Source organism: Mesoplodon densirostris, chromosome 14, assembly GCF_025265405.1.
Source record: "Mesoplodon densirostris isolate mMesDen1 chromosome 14, mMesDen1 primary haplotype, whole genome shotgun sequence".
In the NCBI taxonomy this organism is placed as follows: domain Eukaryota; kingdom Metazoa; phylum Chordata; class Mammalia; order Artiodactyla; family Ziphiidae; genus Mesoplodon; species Mesoplodon densirostris.
In genome coordinates this window covers 12493482-12519391 of record NC_082674.1, presented here as the reverse complement: position 1 = coordinate 12519391, position 25910 = coordinate 12493482, and positions in this window count along the sequence as shown.

The window sequence follows — 25910 nt, the reverse complement described above, 5'->3', positions numbered from 1 at the left end:
ACTGTACAAACCCCACCTCTCCTGCCAGCTCACAGCTCCCAAGTAAGCTGTTAGAGCCACCCCTGGATGCATGAGTTAACATGTTATGTGGAACTTCTAGTAATACCAATGAATTTGGTCCAATCTATTGCTATAGTCTACCCTCCCTGGCTGAACACCCATAAAATCCATTCCTACTCATGTTCCCCAAGTTTCTGCCAATATAGTAGCACAATTTCCATTCTTCTGGGTGCAAGCTATTTCCACCTGGGCCTTAATATGTACTTATCTCTGGAGCATAAAAAGATGTGACTAACTATGGGTCTGTTGGCAACAGAGGGTGATTGTGGTAGGTTTTAAAGAGACTGATCGTCCACTATTAAGTCATCTACCCCAGGTAAGACTAAATAATAAGGTTTTCAGGTACAGGAATGTGAGTCTAACTTCAGTGTACAGGAGAACAAGCTAATTTCAGTGCCAAGGGAAATCCAGAGTGATTTGGAGGCTTAAGATTGTCAGTTTCATGTGCGGCCAACCAGATGTTCTCAATCCTAGTTTGAGTCTCCTAATCTTTCCTAATAAGTGTCCTCACTTTCGCATGAGAAACTTGGCAAGACTCTGAATTCAACTGTTATTGTAACTCAGTAACTTGCGTAATAAATTTTTTGTTGATTTTTTCCACAATATCAGCTCTGAAGCTGTAAGAAATGAGAACATATTTTAGGACCGTCTTGGAAGCTCTCTGCACCTCAATCTGTGATTTGAGCTGACAGTGAAAGGACTAGAGTTTGTCGCTTTCTTCCTGTAATTGCTCAAGTGCACTCTGAAGAATCCTCCCACACCACGGTCCCTCTTGTCATCATTACTGCCACAAAGGCCATGGGCTTCCAAGGCATGTCTCCAGTTGGCACTTTATCGCATTCAACCACAGGCGACAGCTGGACTAATGGTGATGCCATTGCATGCCATGGATTGCTCGCACCTCATTTCCTATTGGCAAAAAAATAGCGCTACACTCAAGTTCAAAGACACAACCAAGCCAATCCATGAATCCCAACTTTGTGTGTCCATCTCCTGAGACCATTCCCGATAACAATTCTGTCCCATTCAAGGTTGAATCAGGAGATAGATGGCATACAGTTATTTGAACAGAAAAAATATAAGCAATTATTAACTATAGCAGTTATAACTAATCTATAAAGGAGTAAAGAGTACTCTAAAGAATTCCCTAAGGTAGATGGAGAGCACCTAAGGAAGAAATAAACTTGGAAGGCAGAGGCCCTCTCCAAGGATGGGGTTCACCTCACTGGGGAAGGTGCCGTTTATACTCTGCTGGATGGCAGGGAAGTTCACTGTGATACCCCAAGTCAACGCTGGTCCACAGACACTAGGCTGAAGCTGGTGAGTAGGGAATTTCTGCTGAAAGTGGCCAAAAGGAAACACCCCATCTAGGAACAAGTAGGTTGAGACAGATGGGTGGGGACCCACAGCCATGACAGGCAAGCTGGAAACCTACTGTGTGCGGGCTGGGAAACTGGCCACTGGACTGCCTGGGGGACTCAGTGGGGATCTGCCCACAGAGCTACCACTGAAAATCAAAGGGAACTTGTCCGTAGAGGTACAACCAAAACTTGCCGGGGGTAAGCACTGGTGAATGTCCCCAAATGTGATGCTGGCAGCAGAATGACAGGAACAAGAAGCAGCACACCAGAAGCAAGAGGAGGAGCCCCTTCCTTCTGATGTGTCTCTTGAGAGCCCTGCACTGAGAGAACTAAATGCTGTGTGAACTGGCAAAGAGGAAATATTTACAGGGTCCTTCTCCATTATCACAGAGCAAGCAATGAAAGGTGCTGGGGAGCTGAGAGGTGACAAATTGACATTTGGTACAATAACATAAATTATTATGACAGTTATTAATATTTTATATGGTCTTTACATTTTGCTAAGTAATCTTTATATTTATCACCTTATTACATCCTTCCAATGACTAACTTCACCTAAAGGATAATAGGTTTGAGGTTCAAAGACACTGACTTATCCAGAGTCCCACAGCTAGTAAACAGCAGGGTTCAAATGAGAGTTTGGATGCAGCATGAATTCTTCTTACTGAACTTCTTGCCTCTCCCTGGGGGGAGCTAGAAGGAAGGAAGAATCCATTGATCATTTCAGGACACCAATATTTATTGAACATCGACTACATGCCAGGCACTGGGTCAGGTACTGGATATGCAGAGTAGACGTCCAGTCTCTGCTGTAATGGGCTCACAGTCTAGAACAGGTTAGCAAGCTTCATCTTAAAAGATAAATATAAATAAAAATATTTCAGGTTTTTCCAGGTGAAGAAGCAAAATCAAAGACACTATGTAGGTGCTTACATAGCCATCTACGATGTAAAAATCTTTTTTTTAACTCGTAGGTCATGTGGGTTGTACTTAAACGTTTATGACAGTAATAGAGAGTTTGTAGATCCCTGGTCTAAATAAAGAGATAAATTTTAAAAATACATGTATGAGTGCAAAGAGTAAGGGCACAAAGGAAAAGACGTGGTTCTGTGAGAGACGTATGGACGTTGGGGGAGATGAGTTAAGACTGGGGATCAAGGAAGTTGTGTCTGAGGAAAGCTATTTGGACCAGGATCAGAAGGGTGAAGTGTGGGCTGTGGGACGTTCTGGGCGGATATAACAGCCCCTAGGTGGGGGGAGAACTTGATGCATTCAAGAACTGGTCACACACACACACACACACACACACACACACACACAGACCCCCAGAGGGCGAAAGAGAGAGGAAGGTGGAGATTAAAGAGGAAGTTGGGGGCCAGGTCATCAGATCATCCAAGAATCCAGGGGCTTGTGAAGAGGCAAGCCAGGAGGTAGTCAGGCCTGGGAGCAATAAATCGAAATGAAAGAGGAAGAGGGGAGGGGAGCAAACGCGAGGGCAGAGCCCGATTCAGCAACCACGGGGGTGGGGGGGCCCTCCTTCAGGAAAGACCCGCCTCTCGAACTCCCAATCCTCACCAGCACACATGCCTTTCAGGTCTGTACTCAGATGCATGCAAAGAGAATTCAAACCATCTTTCCATGTCATCATTTAATCTGTGGCTCCAGGCCTGAGAGAAAGGGTAGGAAAGTAGCCTGACCACCTCCCCCTCCAGAAGTTGGGGCAGTTCAGGGTCTTGGTAAAGGCCATGGAGCAGGAAGCAGAAATTCTGGTCTTTCACCTTTGCATCTGGGCTTGGAGTTAATAGGTCCCAGAGACCAACTGTTGGAGTCAAGAGCACAGGCTCTGGTGTGAGACGCTCTAGGTTCAAGTCAAGCCTCTATCATCCTCCAGCGATGTAACCTTGGCCATGTAACTGACCTTCTCTGAGTCTCACTCAGCTCCCTCATCCCCAGGATGGGCATCACTCTGTTATCTAACTGGTGGGATTGCTGTGAGTGGTAAGTGGGTTTTGTGAAGGCTTAGAACAGTGCAGAGCACATAGAAAGCACTCGGTAAATGTTTGCTATACTAGCTGGGTCTTCTTTGGATCTTCCATAGCGGTATGATACAAACAAGACAGAAATTATTATCCCATTTTACAGTCGGTCAATAGACTGGAGGCCCAATAAAGTCAAGTCTCTTGCCTAAGATCACGGGGCAGAACGGGTCCTCAAGCTCATGCCCTCTGAGCTCTGGCCTAAGACCCAACCCCGTTAATACCATACCTCAGTGGAGTTACCTTGGGCAAGTCACTGCCGCCTTGTGGGCCTCAGTTTATCCAATAGGAAGATAATGGGGACAAAGGCTGCTGTGTTATCGCGAAGTTCTCTTCCTGATCTGACCATCATATGCCTACGATCCAATCTGGGAGCTTTGCCATTTTGGAAGTAACTGAGGTTCTGCTTGTGCATGGTTCCCGGTTTGCCTGGGGGGTGGGAGGGGCTGGGTGGGATCATGCCCAGCCTTCTAAGTATCACTCTTTTCCCAGGCAAGGCCTGTGTCAGCTGCCAGCTGTCATTCTGTGCTCCAAATGTTCCCTTGTCACATAAAATTCTCTTTCTGACACGGTTTCCCTTTAGAAAGAAAGTAAATCATAACTTTTCATTTAAGCATTTCTGCTTCTAGTCAGACCTGCTTTAGCCTGAAGTTGAAAAAGAGTATGTTTGGTTGGCTCACATTTCAACTCAGTCTAATAGATATTTGCTTAAGGGGGAAAAAGGTTGAAGAAAAAAGGGAAATGTCAAAACGGAATAATAAAATGGTCTATAAACAGAAGCAGGTTTTCTGCGATACGTTACCCCGATAAACCCGATAATGGTTCCCAAATGCACTGTCCTGGGTTGATGCCAGCCCGGGCGGCGGGGGGTTCTGGGTTATTTTTAATTTTACTGTAGCCAAACCATGACCTCATCCCGAAGGAATTCTCTCCCACCAAAGAGCTGTATCGAGTTATTTGTCGACCGAAATTCACTTGAATGTGGATTCATCGGAAACATGTGTGACCACAGAAGCAGCCGAGAGGGAAATCTGGGAAGAAGTGGGATTTTCAAGGAAACCCTTCTCTTTGTTTTAATGAAACAAGCTGGTCCTTCTGGGGCCTCAGGCCTTTGATAGTGTGAGCCCTGAGCCTGCTGTTCTCTGCGACTGCTCTGTGCCTTCAGCAGCCCCAGAGCAGAACCCCCGCCATGTCCCCAGCAGTTCATCACCCACCAGGTAGGTCCTGGGACAGCCACCCCTCACCCCTTGAGACGCACTCAGGTCTCTGGCAGGAGCCTTGGCCAATACCCACATAACTTAAAGAGGGTGAGTGCATAATTATGGCCTCGAATAATAATAACAATACCCACCCTTTATCAAGCCCCTACTAATGGACATTGCACTAAGTGTTTTGCATATGTCATCTCTCACCCTCACAGCAAATGTAGGAAGGATTCTATGAGGATTCTCCATTTCATGGATGAAAAACCTAAGGCTCAGAGAGGTTAACTCCCTAAGAGCACCTGCTTATTCGGTGGCTTAATCAAATTTCCAGCCCAAGCTCGTTTTATCTCAACCTTCTGCTCTAGTCACAGTGCTTCTGCAAACAGTCGTCACCAAACATAAGTTTGTGTACCTGACACACAGTGAGGCCAACAAACTGAAATGTCAGAGTCTGGAGCAGAGAAAGGGTTATTGCAGGACCAAGTAAGGAGTAGGGGTGGCTCATGCTCAAAAAAAAAAAAAACCAACTCCCCGATGGTTTTCAGGGAGAAGTTTTTGTAGGCAAAATTTGGGGTGAGGGCTGCAGGATGTGTGACTTTCTTCTGACTGGTTGGTGGTGAGGTAACAGGGTGGTGCTCCAGGGATCTTGTGCTCAACTTGAAGTTGCCATCCTCCACCTGGGTGGGGGGCCTTAGTTCCTGCAGAAGAACTCAAAGGTATTACGTATATTCCCTGAGAAGAAACCAGGATCCTGCTTTAATCGCTGCACTATAGTTTCTTAATTATTCCTCCTCTGTTTCTGTGTTCCCTCCCTTCCCTAATTAGCAACTGTTTTAATCTGCTCTTTGGAACTCAGGGAAGGTCCAGGAAGCTGAAGCCTTTATCCTGTAGTTAAGAAACAGGGGACACGGAAAGGCTTTTGTACCCAGGAGGGCCTCACAGGGTCCTGCTCGGTTTCAAAGTCTTCAAGAGATTTGGAGGAGAGAAAGATGCCCTCGTATTGGAAGATCAGGGAAGGCTTCCTGTAGGAAATGGCATTTGAGTTAGGTGTGACAGGTAGTATTTGGGCAAAAAGAGATACATTCTAGACAGGATGAATGTCACCAAAGAAAGGGGGAGGCATTGGGAAAGCGAACTGAATCCTGGAGGGTGTAAAGGACCTGCTTTGACTCCCAAAAGAGAAGAGGGAGAAATGAGATGGGAAATGTCCCATGGAGCTGCATCAGGGAGGTCACCTGGTTTTCAGATGCCTGGACGGGCTTGACCCAGAAGGATATGGAAAGTCACTGCCAAGTTTTTAAAAGGAAATTGTCATGAGTTGTCATCTAGAAGGGATGGCATGGGAGGTTCAGGGAGATCAAGAAATGGCTGGATGGAGGCAGAGCTCATGAGATGGAAAAGGAGGAACAGAAAAAGAATCTGGAGAATTTAGCATCATTTTGTGGGGGGAAGAGAGAGGGAAACATCCAGGATGAACGTCAAGTCTCTGGTATGAGTGAGTGAGTGGGTCAGGGGGAGGATCATTTACAAAACAGGAGTGAGTCTGTAGGCAAAACAAATACATCTTGCTTTTGAACATGTCCAGCCTGAGTTATGTTATTTCTGTCACCCCCAGCTCCCATGTGGAGGGACTCAGTCGCATCCCTCTCTGTTTCCCCCAGGCTCCTAGCATGAGCCTCAGTGCATAGAATGTGCTCAGGGAAAAGCACTGAAGTGACAGGTTGGTCCAATCACCCCCTTCCCTGTGGCTGAGCAGACTTGACCCATCAACACAGCTGGGATTGACCACACTCAACATCCAGATTGGACAGACAGTAGAAGCACCATGTCAGCAGCTGAAACCACTCTCTAAATCTAGACAGAACAAGAGGAGCAACCTTCTGAGATGTTACATGGCAGCATTTGGGGTAGGAAAAGATCTGGCATCAGCATAGGAACTTGCCTTTCGCCATTCCCAGCTTAGAGATGGACCCTTGCTTCCAAGAAGCCATCCTGGCCAAAGATTCCAAAGGACCAGGAAGAATAGCCTGCTCAGAGCAGATGGGAGATAGAATCATCTGCTTTGGTTTTCAATCAAGTTCTTTTTCCTGTGCAAAGCAACCTTACAGGCAATGGATTATTCTACTGCCTTCTCAGGAACAGAGACTCTGACAGATACTAGGGAGAATGGTTTCCTGCAAGACCAAAGAACAATAATCTATGTGTCTGGGAGCATCAGAATTTTGTCTAGTGTCTTTTAAAACTATCATCATAAATAGTGCATTGTTAATCAACTATACTCCAATATAAAATAAACAGTTAAGAAAATAGTGCATGTATCATGGAAGGCTTGGAAAACAAAGGAAGGAGCACCCAGGATACCCCATATCTACCCATGGCAGAGCGGTGCACGTCCAAAAACGTCCTCTGTGCTGAGAGAAAGCCCAAGGGCTTGACAGTGTGTGACCCCGGGCACTGTCCCTGGCTTCCTATGTCTCCCATCTCAGCCATGCAGGGTCTTTCTGTCCTTTCCCCGTCACCCCTTCAGGACTTGCTCCCTGGAGGGTGTCTGGAGAAGGTGCCATACTGGAGTGCAAAAGATGCTCAGCCCTAAAGTATCCAGGGAGGGGGGACGTGCATTCCCTTCCATCTGGTCTGTCAGGTCCCAGACATAAACAGTGAGAACATGGTGGGGTCGAAAGTATGGCAGAGCTTAGCCTGGTGAGAGGTGGCCACAGACACACAGAAAAGGCCAGCGTACTCACAGTTGAGAAGACTTCTCCAGGAGGGTGAGGGCAATTACGCTGCATCTTAAGTGATGAGTAAATGTTTACCGGGTAAAGAGATCTAGGGAGGATCTACTTTCAAAAGTGGTAACGCCCCATCTATTTGATTAGCCCACAGGTTAAACTGTACTTTTAAAGTCAGAGCATTTTTAAATTACATGCACATCTCCCCTGTTTGCTGATAAGGACAGCAGTACCCCTATACCATGACCTCAACTTCTTTTCCTTACTGTCCACTCCAGCCTTGGACAACCCAGAGGTGTTCCCCTCATTGTACAGAGGCAACAACTGAGCTTTGGGCTCAGTTTCCTTGCCTTGACAGACTACAACTCCAGCTCACTGATGGCCTCTGATTTGTCTTTCGGGCATCCCTCCATGAAGCAGCCACTGGATCCAGATCTGGGACCTTCACGTGGCACTGGGTCCTCTAGCCTGTCAGTTCCTTCATGGTGGGACTTGTTCATCTCTCTATTGAAAAGATAAAAAAAAAAAAAAGCAAAAAGCTGGAGTAAACAAACGTTTGTTGAACTTAAAGTAACTGAACCTTAACAAGGATAAAGAGTGAAACAGCAACAGTCCCCAGATGGTCTGTGTTCTGTTAGCATGTGAAGAACCCCCAGACATGTGGTCTGGCTTTTGCATATTCCATCCAGATGTTTGGCTTCAGGTAGAAGCAGACGAGGAAATCCTTAATGAAGAGACTAGCGTTTCTGAACATGTCCAAACTCCAGACCGCCCCGCTGTCTCCTGTGCTGCGGCTGCAGGGAACTCAGCATTCTGAAATAGACCGCACATCAAGGGCGCTGAATTGGGATTGCAAGAAAAGAGTGGTGGCAGTGCACAGCACCCCCAGACTTATACCCGAGGTGATGGAGGGTGAGCGAGGGGCCATGTGGCTGGAGTGGGTGAGCGTGAGGATAGTGGCCAGAGAGCTAAGAGCCGTCCCGGGGCAGGGCAAGATCCAGTGACCTGCCAGGCCATAGTAAGGATTGGGGCTTCCACTCTGAGCAAAATGGTGAGTCGCTGTAGAATTCTGAGCAGAGAAGCGACATACTTTAAATTGCATTTCAAAAAGAGCATTCTGAAACTAACAACATTATAAGTTAACTATACTTCAATGTTTAAAAATGGTTACAAGAAAAGGGCGCACTGACTTTTTTTGAGACTGGCCCACGAGGTGGGCAGGAGAAAAGGAGAGAATGGAGAGAGGAGTTAGCGGGCTACCGCGTCAACCAGAGAAGAGGTGGCAGTGGCTGGGACCAGGGGAAGTGTGGTGGCAGTGCTGAGGAATGGTCAGATTCTGGATGTATGTTGCTGTCTACTTCCCAACTGCCTGGCTTCTGACTTCAGGAAAGTGTCTGTCCAAGAATGCTGCCCTCTGCAAGGTATGGCAACATTTTTTTATTCTCAATAAATGAATGAATGAGTCAACAAACAACAAACAAATGAACCAGATCTGGAGGATCTAAATACTGGTTCTCAGAGAAATCCTTCCAGATATCTCACACTGGCCTTAACCCACCACTCTGAGGGACATAGACGCTAAAAGAACAGAAGCTGTGAATTACACCTCTACCTGTGGTATGGGACCAGAAGAGCTATTTTTGAAGAGAAAGGAAGAGCTGTTTGATTGGTGGATTTCTTTTTCTTTTCTTTTCTTTTCTTTCTTTTTTTTTTTTTTTTTTTTTGATGCTTTTTCCAATTTGTGCAAAAGAAATCACCAGAGGGGTTAAAAGTGGGAATGTTGGTCCCCCTGGATGGCATTTAAAAGAGAGGCCAGTACCTCTAAGGAATGCAGATGGCAGTGAAGGACCAGAAAGGCTGGCTGACTAGCACAGAAACCACCACTGGTCAGTTTCCTGGAGGAAATGGGCAGGCACAGGGGTCTCACAGGCGAAGGGGGAGGCGGGGAGGGGCTGATCTCAGTAAAGCCCCCAGGTGAGCTCGGTCTGTCCTGTCCGCTTCCCACACTCGGGTGCATGTGAAGCGCTCTCTTTCTTCCACAAAGCTGACTTCTGGCGGTGTGGGTACTTCATCTGGTCCAGAGCATAGAATGGCTCCATCCCCACTCTCTGCTTCAAACCTCACAGCTCCCTGTAAGGTAGGAGTCATTATCTTCCTTTTACAAAAGAAATGGAAACCCAGAGTTTCGAAGTGACATATGCACGATCATGATGGTAAACCAAGTTAAAGAGACTCCAGCCTGCCTGTCACATCGGAGCCTTCTCTCTTCAAATTTGTCTGGACCTCCCAGCAGGGCTGCAGACTCATCTGGATGAGGGCCTCATGAGGGCCCTTGGATGGTTGGATGTGAGTATGATGCAATGCGAAGGCTCAAGTGCTGAACCCCTTAGCCCCTGGGGTACCGAGGCCAGTGATTCCCTACCACAGCAGTAGAAAGCGGGTGGCCTGCTTTCTCACCTGCTTCCCTTTCTGAAGACTAGAGCTTTAGCAACTTTAACAAGCCATTTTGATGACTATATAACTTCTAGAAGAATGGCTCTTAACCTTGGCTACACAATGAGAATCACTAGGGCAACCTAAGGAAAAAAGACTAATGTCTGGATTTATTCCTAAAGTTTCTCATTTAATTGGTCTGGGACATTCTAGTGAGAAATTATAGTGAAGAACCATTCCTCTCATAAGTCATCTTTCAGTATCTACACACCATGCTGTCTGAGTAAGAGTTAAGATCACTGAGATCCTTAATTATTGCATGTATTCATTAAACTATTATAAATAATATAATGCTGACACCTAAAACTACAACAGTTCTTCCACCATCTTGGTTTCTTTTGGTAGTGTGAATTTTGAGGAAGAAAATTAACTGATTGAATTAGAATCAGGAGATTGAAAAGAAAGAACCATTTTAAAGCTCTTGATACCTATTGATAAGTTGTACTTAGAAAGTGTGTACCAACTTGTGTTTCTTTATTTTTTAATACAAATGCCTATGTCCTATGTCGAATCACTATGTTGCACACCTAAAACTAACACAATGTTGTATGTCCATTATATATCAATTAAAAAAGAAGAAATGCCTATATCCAATCTCCAAACCACCAGAGCTTTTCAATAATTGAATGGGCTTCCTTGTAAGGTAGTGAGCTTCTTGTTACTGGAGGCGATCAAGTGTATCTAAAGAGCACTTTGCTGAGCGTAACTGAGATGCAGCCACTCTGTGGGTTTGGGGAGAAAGTGCAGGACACAGAAAGCATCTCTGCTCTATCCCGCCTGGGGTCCTGGCTAATTATGACCGCAGGGAGATACTAGAGCCACAGGACCGCTTTCAGGCAATCGGTGGGCTGATCTAGGGTGGGAAGGCAGGTTTACAATGTAAAAGGCTCACGAATAGCTGGAGCAGGGATGGTGCGCAGGAGACGCTAATGGAACAAAGCTGGAGTCCGTGCCTATGAGAAGAGCAGCAATCAGGACGAGGGTGATGAAATGGGGAGAGTGAGCTTCACCTTCCAAGGGACTTCTCTAGGCTTGCATCGTCTTTCAGAAAGGAGGATCAGCCTGTATTTCAGGTGGTTTTACAGTTGACATATATTTAGAGGGGGGAAAAAGCAACCTGAAATAATTCTAAAATGCGTTGTCCATCTCGTCAAAACAGAGAGCACGAGATGGCAGGAAAAGCAAGGTGTGTGGAGTCAGACAGATCTGGCTTTGAACCAATGATCCTCCAAATAGACCCTGTGGGCTGTCTACAAGATGCCTAACTTCCCCAAGCCTCAGTAAAATGATGCTCATAATGTCTTTGTCTCCGGGTCTCTGCAATAACTAAAATGTTAATTTGTATGCAAAGCACCTAGTGTAGGACTTGGCACATAGTTTACAATCAATAAGGGGTATCCATTATTACATTATTAATTAAAACATACTTACACCCTTCACTTTACACAGAGGTAATTAAATGGTGCGAATGATGGAGATCATGATAATTATAATAACAATTATAAGAGCAACCACCTATTAAGGGCTGATGTGCTAGACATTGTATAAATATAACCCCTTATATTTACCTGGCAGTTTAGAGTTGTCTAAGCAGTTTTACCTTCATCAAAAAAGAAAGCAAATTAGCCAAAGTTTATCGAGTATATATTATAAATACAAAGTAGATGGATTACATATTATAAATGAAGAATCAAGAAGTTCTAATGATTTTCTTGAGGACACTGAGAGATAAATGTTGCTTTTAGTAAGGTCAGGTAAACGGAATCCCACTCTAGTTCCTATCATTCAAAGTATTCTTATAGCAAATGCTTCTGTGATCTATTTCCATTCCTTCTATATCATCATTTTAAGCATTTAAGATTATTTGAATTTTTTGGATAAGGCTCACCTATTCATGCTTTAATTCCATCTTTCCAACTTTTGGAATAAGATCTGATGTTGAAGACACTGTCGGAGCTCTTGGCATGTCTGGCTTCTGGGTCCTCCCCCTATGCTCCAGGAAGTTTCCTTACTGACTCCAGACTCTGGCAAATCCCTGGAGCCTGGGCATTTTCATGTCTGTGGTAGGGAGAGACAAAGAGCCTGCTTCCCAGGCCAGGTTCTGTTTACACTTCCTCGATCAGGGATAATGATGTGTTTACAGGAGACATTCTGTCTTCATTAAACTCACTTCTGGACAATCAATAGGGGGACTAAGATGATGGGCACATGTCCATCTGTGGCTCACACATCCTGCCTTGCCCAAGAGGGACCAGGGCTCAGCCAAGACTTTCTCATACTGACAACCTAGGAACAAGACATCAAACTTTCTACCTGAATTAAGGAAGGATGACCCTTCCCCAAGGAAACATGAATATAGGCTCAGTAAATGAATTGTCAATTCTTCTTCTCTGATTCCTGATACCCAGCCTGGGACAGGCCCTGCCTAGTGTATTTCATATACAGTTGAATCTGCCTTTCATCCCCATTAAAAAATCATATTTGAAGATGTTTAATAAACAAACTAGTGACATTTCTGTAATTAACTTAGGTGCTTATCTTTGCAGGCTCAATATAAAGAAGCAACCATAAACCTTAATTGCCTGATATGCCTTATAAACTACAAGGTTTGTGCTTTAATTTGAGATTTAGATCAGAACAAGCAGTAAGTCAGAAAGAGAAATACAAATACCATATGTTAACACATATATATGGAATCTAAAAAAAAAAAAAAAAGGTTCTGAAGAACCTAGGGGCAGGACAGCAATAAAGACGCAGACAGATGTAGAGAATGGACTTGAGGACACAGGGAGGGGCAAGGGTAAGCTGGGACGAAGTGAGAGAGAGGCATGGACTTATATACACTACCGAATGTAAAATAGACAGCTAGTGGGAAGCAGCTGCATAGCACAGGGAGATCAGCTCAGTGCTTTGTGACCACCTAGAGGGATGGTATAGGGAGGGTGGGAGGGAGATGCAAGAGGGAGGAGATATGGGGATATATGTATACATATAGCTGATTCACTTTGTTATAAAGTAGAAACTAATACACCATTGTAAAGCAATTATACTCCAATAAAGATGTTTAAAAAAATAATTTACACTTGTCTTTCCTTTAAAAAAAAGTGGAATATTTTTAGTTAGCTACATATAACATTTTGAAAGCCTCATGTTTGAAGATACTTTAAAGTGCAAGGTTAAAAACATTGTGTACAATACAGTTCATTTATGAATAATCATTAGTTCTCACTCATTTCTTTGGTTCACTCTACTTTCTGCAAGCTACAGTATAGTTCTTCCTTCTAATTTGCCTTAAATCTCTTTACTGTCTGGCTAATGCATAAGCGCAACCCTTGTACTGATGAAGGTCTGCAAAATAAATTTTTTAAAAAAGATGTTTGGAAGGATGGGTGACCTAGCACTGAGTGAGCAACCTGGGGTCGCCCTCAACCCCACCTGGGTATAGTCTCCAGGTAGGTCAGAGTCTAGAAGGCCCCAAAGGTCAATGGCAGCAACTGCAGCCATGGACAAGGTGGTAGCTTTTATTGCTAAGCAACCGTCTTAAGTTTGGACCAAAAGGGTTGTCTTACACGGAACAACTCATATGCCTCTTTTGATCTGGAAATTAACAAAGGCCTGGTCCACTCATCGGCAGCCAGGACTGAGAGACTCCTATGTTCAGTGAAACTCAGACAGAGCAATGCCAACTGGGGTTCTGTGCCTGACGGGCCCAAAGCTTTACACGAAAGCTTCCAGAGGAAGGCCCCTTGGGGGTTCGGAACAAAACCCAGGCCTAGATACAGATACTGAAATTTCAGCACGTAGACATGAACAATGCAACTAGCATCAAGCAGCAAAGGTCAAGAAACAAAGACATTTGTTAGCTTCTGGGCACCGGAAATGACACTCTGGTTCGAAGAATCGTGGCTAAGATCACTCGAATGGTAAGAAATAGAGTCGGGATGTTCATTTCAGTCTTTATGACACCAACCCTGAGTCCTTTCCCCCTGGCCGCCATCTATAGTCAAAGGCAAGTGGGTAAGGGCAGTGGAGAAAGTTGGATTCTTGCTGAGCCAGTTCCCAGAAGTCTTGTCTCCTTTGACATGGTACCAAAATATCACTCTTTTCCCTCCACAAAGAAAGAGTTGGAAAGCAGCCTCACCTGCAAAGTGAACAACCTTTTTAGTGCTTCACTCCTGGCCAGGAGAAGCAACAGGAATGAACACCTCCCTGTTACGAGATCTGAATCCCATTTCTGGCTCCACTACCAGCCAAGTGACCCTGAGCAAGACATTTCACCTACCTGGGACCCAGCACTTTATTCACAAGTTAGTAAAATTAATTTGTACCCTATGTACTTTTCAGTGATCATATCTTTAAAAGACAATATCCGGAGAGAGTGATGCCGAATCAAAGAAGCTCTATGATACATGTCATCTCTTTGTTCTAATCCTAGCTCCATCAACACCTCTGTGTGGCCACAGGAAATCATCTCCCCTCCCCAGGCCCCAGTCTTTTAAACTGTATAGTGGATTGAGCGATCCAAGTGCCTGGTTGGGACTCATTTAGCTCTGAGAGTTTATGACCCTTAGTCTCTGCTGGGTCTTGGTTTCTTGGCAAGACCCAGCACATTTTGCCCATTCGCCCCACAGTGATATGGACATCCTCCAAAGAAGAGATTGGACAAGTTCCCCCATTGGACCTGTCAGTGCACAGAGGCGGAAGGTCCAGGGTCACATCAGATTTCCTGGGCTACCCTATTGTGCTGGCGCAGGTCTGACCAAGGGCACCATGTTGGTCTATCTGATCAGCCAGTGTGATGATGTGATGCCAATCAGAGACCACAGACTTTGCTTGGGGATCAGAGAGAAAAAAGAAGTCCCATTGGTTCCAACGTACTTTTACTAGAGTTTGGGAGGAGTGGGGTAGGACAGGGATCTGTCCTTTAAATAGTATTAGCAATAAAAATACCAGATATCCGATAGGCTGCAAGTGTGAGTCACCTTTGAGATGGGTAAATACCCTCACCAGAAAGAATAATCATGGAAAAAAATCCAGGTTTTAGGGACAGGCAGACATGGATTTGAATGCCAGCTCTCCCACTAACTATGTGACCTCGCGCAAAACATTCAGCCTGGCGGCCTTGCAGCTTCCCCGTGTGCCGTGGCAGGGTGTCTGGAGAGGCTGAGCTCATTCTTTGTACATTTGTTTGTTTATGGTGGTGAGAGGAATGGCAAGTCATCTCATTTAGATGGCCCGGCAGATCTTCTCTGCTCAGTCAGTGAAGCAGCTGCCTTTGGTTAGGTAAAAAAATAAGTTGTCATCCACTGCTCTGGGAGGAGAAGGGAGTTATGGGACTTTTTCTGGCCTTGTTTAACAAAGCCGGTGTTTCAAAAACTTTGGTTAGTAAAGTGAATCAATGGGAAAGCAGTGGGCAAATTTTCACAGGGACCGAGGAATTTTCTAGAAAGGAAAAGTCTGGGCTCTTAACCCTTCTTTGGAGATTTTCTGTTATTGGATCATCTCTGGAAGAAGGAGGTCACACCTGCCTCTATCCACTGTCAAGGGGGTAGAGGGGTCCAAATGGACCAGACTCAAGCTAGGTGCCTTGCGAGGAAAAGGTGGGACCTTGCACTGCATGTGGCTGAGGATGGATGGTAGCCCCTACAGACCCGGTTTTGGTGGCCCAGAAAGTGGCATTTCATCACAACGACTGAGAGTGTGAGTAGAAACTGTAAAAGCTGTAACCTTGCGAGCACTGGGCTGGGGCAGGGTGCAGATGGGAAGGGCACCGTAGAAACGGTGGACAGCGAATCATCAGTCTGTCAAGGACCCGTTTTCTGCTGAGGTCCACTGTGGTATGGACTTAACTCCAACTCTCTCTTACTGACATTTGGAAGCAGGAAAGATCCCCCTGGCCTGACTATGACCTAAACCTCCTTGATATGCCGGTGGGCACCTGGAGATGGGGTAGGCATTGGCCTTGAGAGGGAAATAGAGACCTTCTCACTAAATTGGGCAAATGGACTTGGGAGATTAACTGGAAAAATCAGAAATATGTGACTGCATCCACTCCTAAACTGATGAAATAGTTCCTACCAGTCACAGGTGTAATGGGGTTAATGAATCTGCCTGGACAGATGTGTCAGGGGATTTTGCCAGTGTGTCAGCTGGGTCTGGCAGAGTGCCTGGCACATAGCAGATCCTCAGCCAACATCTGCGGCAAGAAAGCCCTGGAGAGACTATAGGTGGCAGGAAGGGGTAAAATGCTGCCACTTCAGTGGTGTTTCTAGAAAACTCCTCTCTCATTGTCAGCATTGTGCTGGGGTAGGAGTGGGGAAGGCAGGGCAGGAAATGAGCAGTCCAGGACTTCCAGAGGTCCCAGTGCCTGGAGAACAAGCCTCACACCCAGGCCACGGCTCTGAGAAAGGACACATCACTGTGAGGTACATGTCAGGCTCTTGAGTTGTAAGAGACACACTCTCTGGTCACCTGAAGTGACAGGGATTGTTCAAAGCTGACGGGAGTTGGGAAGCCTGTGCAAATGACAGGGCCCGGTAGTTCCCAGGGAGGCCTGGGTTACACTGCACATCAGAACAAACCTGCCCTCGCAGGAGAGGCGTCAAAATCCTCTTCATAAGTCCTGCACCTGCTTTTGTCAGCCACAGGCTATAGTCAGGACAACTTTGAGAATAAGGTATACAGGGATGTCAGAGGAGCCAGGCATAGTGGGCTGTGGTCTCAGGAAGGCAGGATGGGCTCCAGGAAGCTTTGGGGAGAAGGTTACCACACAGGCCAGAGAGGTCATGTGGCTTGGCCAAGATCACACAGGAAGTAGCTGGCAGAAGCCAAGGAACGAGCAACAGAAGCTTTCCCGTAGCCGTAGATATCAGGGGAAAGCGCCCCCGCGCCCTGCACTGCAGTAGAGGAGGTCAATGCACACATCTGGGGCTCAGATGAGCCTGGCTTTGATTCTTGGTTCTGCTCCGACCTGCTGTGCCCTTTGGGGTTACTCAACGTCTCAGAGCCTCAGCTTCCCTCCTTGGCTGACAGTGGCTGTTGGGATGATCAAACGCGATCAGGGGAGTGAAATGGCATCACCCCTTTAGGCGCGCCCAAAGGGGTGGGCCTGATTATCACCTCTACCCCAGTTAGGGGAACTGAGGCCTCGCTGGGGCAGCGACTTGCCCGAGGCGCGCGGTGACCACGGCTGCCGGCGGAGAGCTCTTCCCCGTTTCCGGACGCCACCTGTGCGACCCCGATCGCCCCTAGATGGTGCTGGTGCACCGGGCAGCGCGCGGCCGCCCCGCCTGCAGGCAAGCTCAGCTGCTGCCGCAGACGCGCCGGGACAAAGGAAGACAGGCGGGGGCGCGGCGACCCGGGGCCCGCAGGGACCCCTGCAATGCGGAGCTCCGGCTTTCTCGAAGACGGAAGCGCGACTCGAGTCCGGACCGGGCGAGACGGAGCGGGAGGGGCTGGGGAGGGAGGTGGGTGGGAAATAGGGGCTGCTCCAGTCCTCCCACCAGCCCCCGCCCGCCTGTCACCCACCCCTGCAGGGAAGCAGGTGAATTGAGCTGGCCAGGGGGTCTTTGGAGAGCATTGACATGAGTCCCTCCTTCATGCAAGGCCCTGGCGGTGGCTGCGTTTTGGAAAGCCCCCGTCGTGCCACTCGCCATCGCTTCATGCCTCTGGCTGCCACCCATTCATTGATTACTGAGCCACCGATTGTGGACTGCAAAGGACATGACAGCCATAGGGCCTGGGCACATTCCTTCAACGCCATGAGCTTAAATCTCCCCATCTGCGAAATGGGGGCACGGATGTCTTCCCCCCGGGCCCTTGTTCGATTCTGCAGTCAGGAAACCTTACCCGCTCTCCTACCCACGCCCACGAGCAGCGCTGCGTTCCGGGACCTCCCTGATGCGTGAGACATCCCTGCCCCAGGAGAGGCCCGCAGAGGCGCCCAACAGGGACAGACGCGCGCCCAGAGCTCTAGAGGGTTGTGAGAGGAGAGACTCTAGGGAGGATAAAGTGGGCGGGAATGCCCGGAAACCGCACGACAGCTCTGCACACCGTTATTACCTCTTAAAGGAGGGGCACCGAGCTTGGATTTAAAGCCCCTTTCACAACACATTACTTTAAGTTTATAGCGTTGGTATCTCAGCTCTTCGCTCCATACCACGTATCTCTCGGGCAAAGTGGGACTGGTTAATAAAACAGCCCCGAGTCAGACTGGATTTGAACCTCAGGTCTACTCTACTTTCTAACTCGCTGACCTTGAGCAGGCGAGTTCATTTCCCAGGACTCTATTCCCCCGTCTGTGCAAGAGGAGCTTTACAAAAGCTATGTTGCTGGGGTACCTGCAGCTCTGTAGTGCTGTAGGTTACATATGGTTATAGTGTGTTCAGCAGCCAGGCTAAATGGTGCAGCAGAGAGACATGGGAATCAGGAAACATGAATCCTAATCTTGTTGAGGGACCTTGGGGGAGCTTCTTCTCCTAACAATTCAGTTTACCCATCCATTCAAGCTGGACAGAAAGGATCTGGGAACACCTGGTGGCCTGTGTCCCCTCCGCCCCAGCCCCACAGTCTGTTTCTCACCACTACTCTCTTCTAGTCCATAAGGGGATGTATAGTGTGATGATCAACAGCATGAACTCTGGGACGAAGTGAGAGAGTGGCATGGACATATATACACTACCAAATGTGAAATAGATGGCTGGTGGGAAGCAGCCGCATAGCACAGGGAGATCAGCTCGGTGCTTTGTGACCACCTAGAGGGGTGGGATAGGGAGGGTGGGAGGGAGACGCAAGAGGGAGGAGATATGGGGATATATGTATGAATATGGCTGATTCGCTTTGTTATACTGCAGAAACTAACACACCATTGTAAAGCAATTATACTCCAAAAAAGATGTTTAAAAAACAATTTAAAGGGCCTCCCTGGTGGCGCAAGTGGTTAAGAGTCCGCCTGCCGATGCAGGGGATACGGGTTCGTGCCCCGGTCTGGGAGGATCCCATATGCCGCGGAGCGGCTGGGCCCGTGAGCCATGGCCGCTGGGCCTGCGCATCCGGAGCCTGTGCTCCGCAACGGGAGGGGCCACAACAATGAGAGGCCCACATACCGCAAAAAGAAAAAAAAAAAAAAAAAAATTTAAAATAACAGCATGAACTCTGGAGCCAGACTGCCTGGGTTTAAATTCCACCTGTACCATGGTCTAGATGTGAGACCTGTTGTGTGACCTTGGGCAAGTGACCTGTGCTTCAGTTTCCTCATCTGTAAAATGGAGATGATGATAATCATACTATGAAGTTTCATTAGAGTCAACTAGGTGGTAGTAACAAATATACTCACACTTGCAGTAGCTCAGTGTAAAAGAAGTTTATTTCTCACTCACAAAAATAGTCCAGAGAAGTTTCAGATGAGCAGGGAATTCCGTTCCAGTAATTCAGAGGACTCAGGCTAGTGGTTGGTTTCCAAAGACCCCGTGAGGGGGAGGAACTGGGGGTGGGGGCAGGGGTGGGGACCTAAGGAACTCCATGGCCTGGCCGTGAAGAGACCCTAGTCCCTTCCACTCACACTCCATTGACCAGCGCTGAGAGGCGTGCCACACCTGACCCAGGGAAGGCTGGGAATCCAGTCTTAGCTGTTGCCCAGGAAGTAGAGGAGAATGGATCAGAGCCAGGAGTCTCTGTCGCAACGACCTATGTTGTAGGGTGTCCTGAGGATGAACTTCGTTTAATATCAGTCAAGCACTTAGAATAGCGCCTGGCACCTGGTGAACGCCACATACATATTTGTGTTATTAATTTTTATTCTGGTCCCTCGGAGAGATCACTGAAGATACAAACTAGGAAGCACCCTTAGTCTTTCCAGCCAGTGCTGCAGTGGGTTGTTTAGGAGGCCTCTGGACACCCTGCCTTGTCAGAGCCCAGCAAATTCAGGCACATCGTGGTCACGTGAGCTTCTCTGAGAGCTTCCGTTGCTGTGCAGACAGAGAAGCTTCCTGGAAAACAGTTCCTCCCAGAGATTCTCTAAGTCATTCTGATGCTTCGAGAAGAGTCTCTAGCGGTGCCAACTCTAATCTTCACCTTCATACGCAGACCACAGGGCGTGGATACACAGGCACATCCTTCCCCCCTTGTGCACCAGCTCTCACCTCCCTACCTCCGTCACGATGCTATGAGGCAAGAAGACAGGTACTGGAATCAGAGAGGCCAGGAAACAAAGACCAGCTAATAATGGATCTGCCAAATATTAGTTAAAAGTTATCTAGCATCCTTGACCCTCAGTTTACTTACCTGTAAAATGGAATCAGATAATAATAATAGCTGTGGAGAGCTATTTAAAGGTGAAAGTTAATGGCTATAAAGCACCAAGCACTGAGTAAGACGTAGAGCATGCTTTTAATAAATAATAGCTACTTTTGATTGATATGTCTTGCGTTAACTCATTGTGGACTCTGCATTTATAGAGCGCTTAGTGTATACCCAAGTAAAGGTAAAATAGATTTGTGTCAGCGGGTTGCCAGGAGGCTAGCCTTTTAAAACTGTCCACCGCTTGTTCTCACGTGGAATCTCACTCCCAGGATGCCAAGTTCTCAAGGGAGAGTGCTCCTAGCCTGCTCCCTCTTTCTGAGCTCCACCCCTGGCTCCAAACACATGCCATTTTTCTATCCTGCTGGGAGTCCTCAGTGTCAAAGACTACCGTCAGAAATTTTTATTTGGAGATAAGGAGTGAATGACTGTGTTAGGAAGTCAGTAGAAAACATTGTAGATAAAAATGATAGAGTACTTTAATACGATCTAATAACATTATGGAATCTTGATGTAGTCTCCAAGTCACTTAACCAGAGTATCTACTCGGGGCCCAATGCTGTCTGTACCCAGTGTCACAAACAGTGACATTTAATACAAACCTCCAAGAGGGAAGGGGTGTGGGAACAGATGTATATGTATGACTGATTCACTTTGTTATAAAGCAGAAACTAATTTAAAAAAAAGATAAACAGGGAAAAAAAAAAGAAAAAGTACAGTAAAAAAAAAAAAAAATACAAACCTCCATTTTCCTGTCAGTCAAGTGATGACCCCAAGAGCCAACAGTATGCTGGTGACAATTTACCAACCAGCTCTCTGAGGGGAAAAGTATATATTGAGAACATGGGCTTCCCTGGGTGCAGTGGTTGAGAATCTGCCTGCTAATGTAGGGGACACGGGTTTGAGCCCCGGTCTTAGAGGATCCCACATGCCCCGGAGCAACTAGGCCCGTGAGCCACAACTACTGAGCCTGCGCGTCTGGAGGCTGTGCTCCGCAACAAGAGAGGCCGCGATAGTGAGAGACCCGAGCACCGCGATGAAGAGTGGCCCCCGCTTGCCACAACTAGAGAAAGCCCTCGCACAGAAACGAAGACCCAACACAGCAAAAATAAATAAATTAATATCCTTCTTTAAAAAAAAAAAGGAGAGAACATATATAATATATATGTTGCATGTATATTTGTACATAGTTGATTATAAATTTTACTAGTTTAAAGTATGTGTAGTACACAATTCACAAATGATAATAAAATATGAATACATTCTTTATTGTAAATTCCATATAGCCAATTGATTCTCACAGAACACTTCATTGATTTTTGCAAAACTCTCGCATCTGTTGCCTACCTATAATTCTATGGATGAACAATGCATGTAGTTTAGACATGAATGTTAGTTGATATCTTCATTTTAGTTAACAAGGAAGATGAAAGTGAAATAATGAAGGTGTGTGTTGGAATCTCACTTGTCAATGACATGAGCAACTTCTTTGCTGATTCAGATAATTGTTTTTGGAAACTAAAATAGCATTCCTCAATATTTGTATGTTATTCACAATGTAATGGCTACAGACATGGCACAATTTTAGGTTAAGTTACATTATTAACATTTTATCCATCACTCTCTTATGTCAAGGCAATCAAATTAATACATCAAGCCCTGATTTGTGATGTTTGCAGATTTCCATGGTGTAAATACGATCAACCATGACCACGTTCTAGCTACCATGATAAGCTCATTGAATACGGAATTACAAAAATATTTACACACCACTGTATAGTATTTTCACTGCACAGATATGATGGAAAGTAAGTAGCCTCAAGAGCATAGATAAAGATAAAATGTAGTAAAATAATTAGGAAGTGATCATTTTGAGTATTTATTACTGTTGTTTTCACTATAATTTATTTAATTGTAAGTTCTATAATTTAATTTTTAATAATGGCTGTGTTTAACAACCAACTTGAAAAATTTTTTTTAAATTGAACCATCAGCCTATGAGCTGACTTGAGCACACCACTGTCAAGAATCTAATGTATTTCCATCAGAAATTGGGTTAAAAATGTACTTTTTTATTGTTCTGTAAAGTATAAGAAAATAGAGACAGGGGAAGTGGGTAGGAGGAAACAGTTTATGGAGAGGTTCAGTTTCAACTGAACAGACATTGTTTGTGCCAACAGAAACTATCAGCGTGGGCACCAAACCTTTTGAAAGTCCTGCCTAAAGTCCATTCTCTGCCCCAATTTTGCTTTTGCCCAGACGTGTATAATAGCTGAGCCTCTGGCTGTGGCAGGGTCTTCAGCTTTCCTGTTCACCCAGATAGGGCGATGGCTGGAAGGCACCACCTGTTGGGAGAAGGGTGTGCTTTTTCCAGGTCAATTTCCACTCCATGCCCATCTCCTGGCTCCTGTTTCCCAACCCAGTGCTGAGAGCTGAGGGCCAGGCTGTGGGCATTCTCTCTTCTACAACTGTGCCTCTCTCTATTCAGATAAAGTGAATGGGGCATTCTATTCCCCACACTTCAGGGAAATGGAAATGAGATCATGGGCTCCAGAGAGAAAAGACCTAGTCTAGGATCCCCACCTGGTTCCCCCCTGAGATTCCTCATAGACACCCAGGACCCTAACCTTCTGATTCTATGTCTCACACTTTAGGGGATGAATTGGAAAGCAGTGGAAGAAATATCTCATGGAGGAGTGAAAAAAGACCCAAAAAGGGCCAACTGAGTCCTCCCACCACCATTGACTTTTCATTGTTAATCAGCCCACTGGACTCCAGTTTCTCCACCACCAATGTGGAGATGGAAGAGACTTTGAAGAACACTTGGTCCAAAACTCCTGGCCAGTGAGAAAACCCAGACCCATAGAGAAAGTCAGTTGCTCAAGGTCGTGGTGGAAGCAGGACCTCCACCCCAGCCTTTGCAGGCACAGCCCAGGGGTTTTCCCAGTGGCCTCTGAGCCTTCCTCACACACTTGGTGGCAAGAAACTATCTTCAGAGTCAGCAGTTTAAACATCTTGGCATTTTCCTTCTCCTCTGACTCTTTGTTCCATTTCTTGAGGCTCTGGGCGTGCCCCTGTTACGACCTTCCATCCTATCTGTCCTCCACCTTCCCCTCACTAGACTCTGATCCCTGCAGGGACACAAGCCACTCCCTAGTCATCTCTGCAGCAGAGATGAAAGAGCCAGGCTTAGAATCCACATGCCTGCATTTTAACCCCAGCTTAGCCTAGCTGTGTGGCTTGATCAAGCTGTTTACCCTCTGTCTCTGAGCTCGGATTTCTGTAGCTATAGAGTGGAGAATGGCGATACCTATTTACAGGGACCTTCTGAACATTAAATGCCATGGTGTATGTAGACTTCTTAATACTATGTCTGGCTTCTTGGAGGACAAAACAAATGCAGCTTATCCTGATGCTTGTATCTTTGTATTTCCAGTAAATGCTGCAGAGCCTGGCAGAAAGAGCTCAGCAAAAGGAACTGAATGACTGAAATGATAAGTAATGAAAGCATGTCACTCAACCCCTATCATATTTTCCTTGTCAACATGCCTTGTGTTTTCTCCTTTGCCATCCCTTCTGTGACCATCTTTGTTTAGTTCCATACAATTTCTCACCTGAACTACTACAGACAACTCTTGCTTCGTGTCCCTGTCTTCAGCTTCAGCGAGCCCTGTTCTCATCGACCTTATCTGAGTTAGCCTTCCTATTGCCTAGCTTAAGGTTAGTGTCTGTGTCTCATACAGCATCTCGATGATTTCCAAATGCTACATTCAGAAAACACCTGACCAATTAAATTTGCAAAATAGATATAACTTTGTAGATGAAATAAACGATATATTTTTTATTCTCTCCTTCTGAACTTTTCCTTCTATCTATGCCTCCAGGTTCTTTCTATTACCACTTATATACCATCTTTGGCATTAATAAAAGTTTAGCAAATTTCTGCTAACAATAATAATTGTATTTCTGATTCTGTACTAAGCCCTGTACAGATGTTATCTCATTTGATTATTATAGCAACCCTACAAGGTAGGATAGGTGGACAAACTGCCATGTGTGTTTAGTAGGCATGTAAACACTCTTTACAAAGGTTCAGCTAAATGCTGGACAACTGTGGCAAACACCTGCTTAGTTTTATTGGGGGCCCTGAAAACATCCACTAGATTATGGAGAGGTAGGGCAGGGATGGACACGAAGGTCTCTTTATGGAGACCCTCTTTATAGTTGAGTGACCTCCAGCAGGAATGTTCACACTGGGTCTCATTAGCAACTCACAGGTGATGAAATTTACCACCACTCCCCCATTCACTGTTTCATTGAACTGCCAGTTTCTTGAAACTGGAGGACTGGCTGTCTTGGTTATTATTGGACCACAGCAATAGACACATGGGAGGCCTTAACAACTTTGGCTTTTGCAAATGTAGTAGAAATGAGACAGGTATTTTTATGTCCATTTTATAGATGAAGAAACTGAGCCTCATCTAGGTAAAATCTCACAGCTACGATGAGATTGCAGGTCTCCTGATGTCTACTTGGGTTCTATACAGTTTTTTAAAATTATTGGTAGTAGGTCTTTTGGAGAATCTACTGATAATTTTGGAAATCATTTGGAAAAATATTACTTAACTCTGGACATAATTCCTGAAGCTTCCTATAGCTTCACAATTCATTCATTCAGCAAACAATTACTGAGTGCTTATATGTGCTAGGGATTGTTCTAAATATTGGGAATAGGATAGTAAAAAACAGAATCTCTGCATGTAAACATTCTGGAGGCTAGGGGATAGAGAAAGACAGTAAAGAGATAAACAAATACATATACAAAGTATTAGCTGATGACAAGCACCAGGAAGGAAAATGAATCAGCATAAGAGAGACAGAGCATTCCACAGAGGAGCGGTTTCACATGAGAGTGGTCTCTGATGTAGTAACATTTGAACAAGATTAGAAAGAAAAAAGGAAACCAATTTTGTGGGTGTCTTGGAGAGAAGAATTCCAGGTAGAAGAAAATGCATGTGCAAAGGCCCTGAGGTAGCAGGGTACTTGGTTGTGTGGAGGTCAGTGTGGCTGGAGTCTAAGCAGAGGGGAGAGTAGAAGGAGACAGGGCCCACATCGTACACGGCCTTGAGGGCCTTTTTAGAGGCAGCGTATTTTACTCTGAGTAACATAGAAGCTTGCTGGAAGGATTCCAGAAACTGGGCCCCTTCACCCACACCAATGCCATCAAGTTATTTGTGACGTGACTATGCAGTAACCACTAGGTTAGATAATTTCCTTAGTCATGTATCAGCACCTTGTTTCTGGATCCAAGCACTTGTGGCCAACTGTCAACAGTCCCCATAATCTGCCATACTTTGCAAGACATTGTCCTAACTGCTACTTTACTGAACCTCCCAATCTCACTTTCTCTTGCCAGGTCTGCTCCAGGGCCTTTGCTTGAATGGTCTCCATCAGCTAGAGAACCTTTTCTTCCGCTTTCCTAGTATCCACCCTTCCCTGTCTGTACGGGTTGGCCTAAGTCCCCCTCCCGTCCTCATGTCTTCCAGGTTACCATGATCCCTGACCTTTCCTCCTCCACTAAGAACCTAAAACTCTCACAATCTTGGCCAGTCTGGCCTCTTCACTTCTTTGAGAGTCCAGTCTTTGGCACTTTATTGGACACATGTACAATGCTGAGCACATGATACCATTTAATCAAATCTTGTCAGTTTATGACTTGGTAAAGTCCCA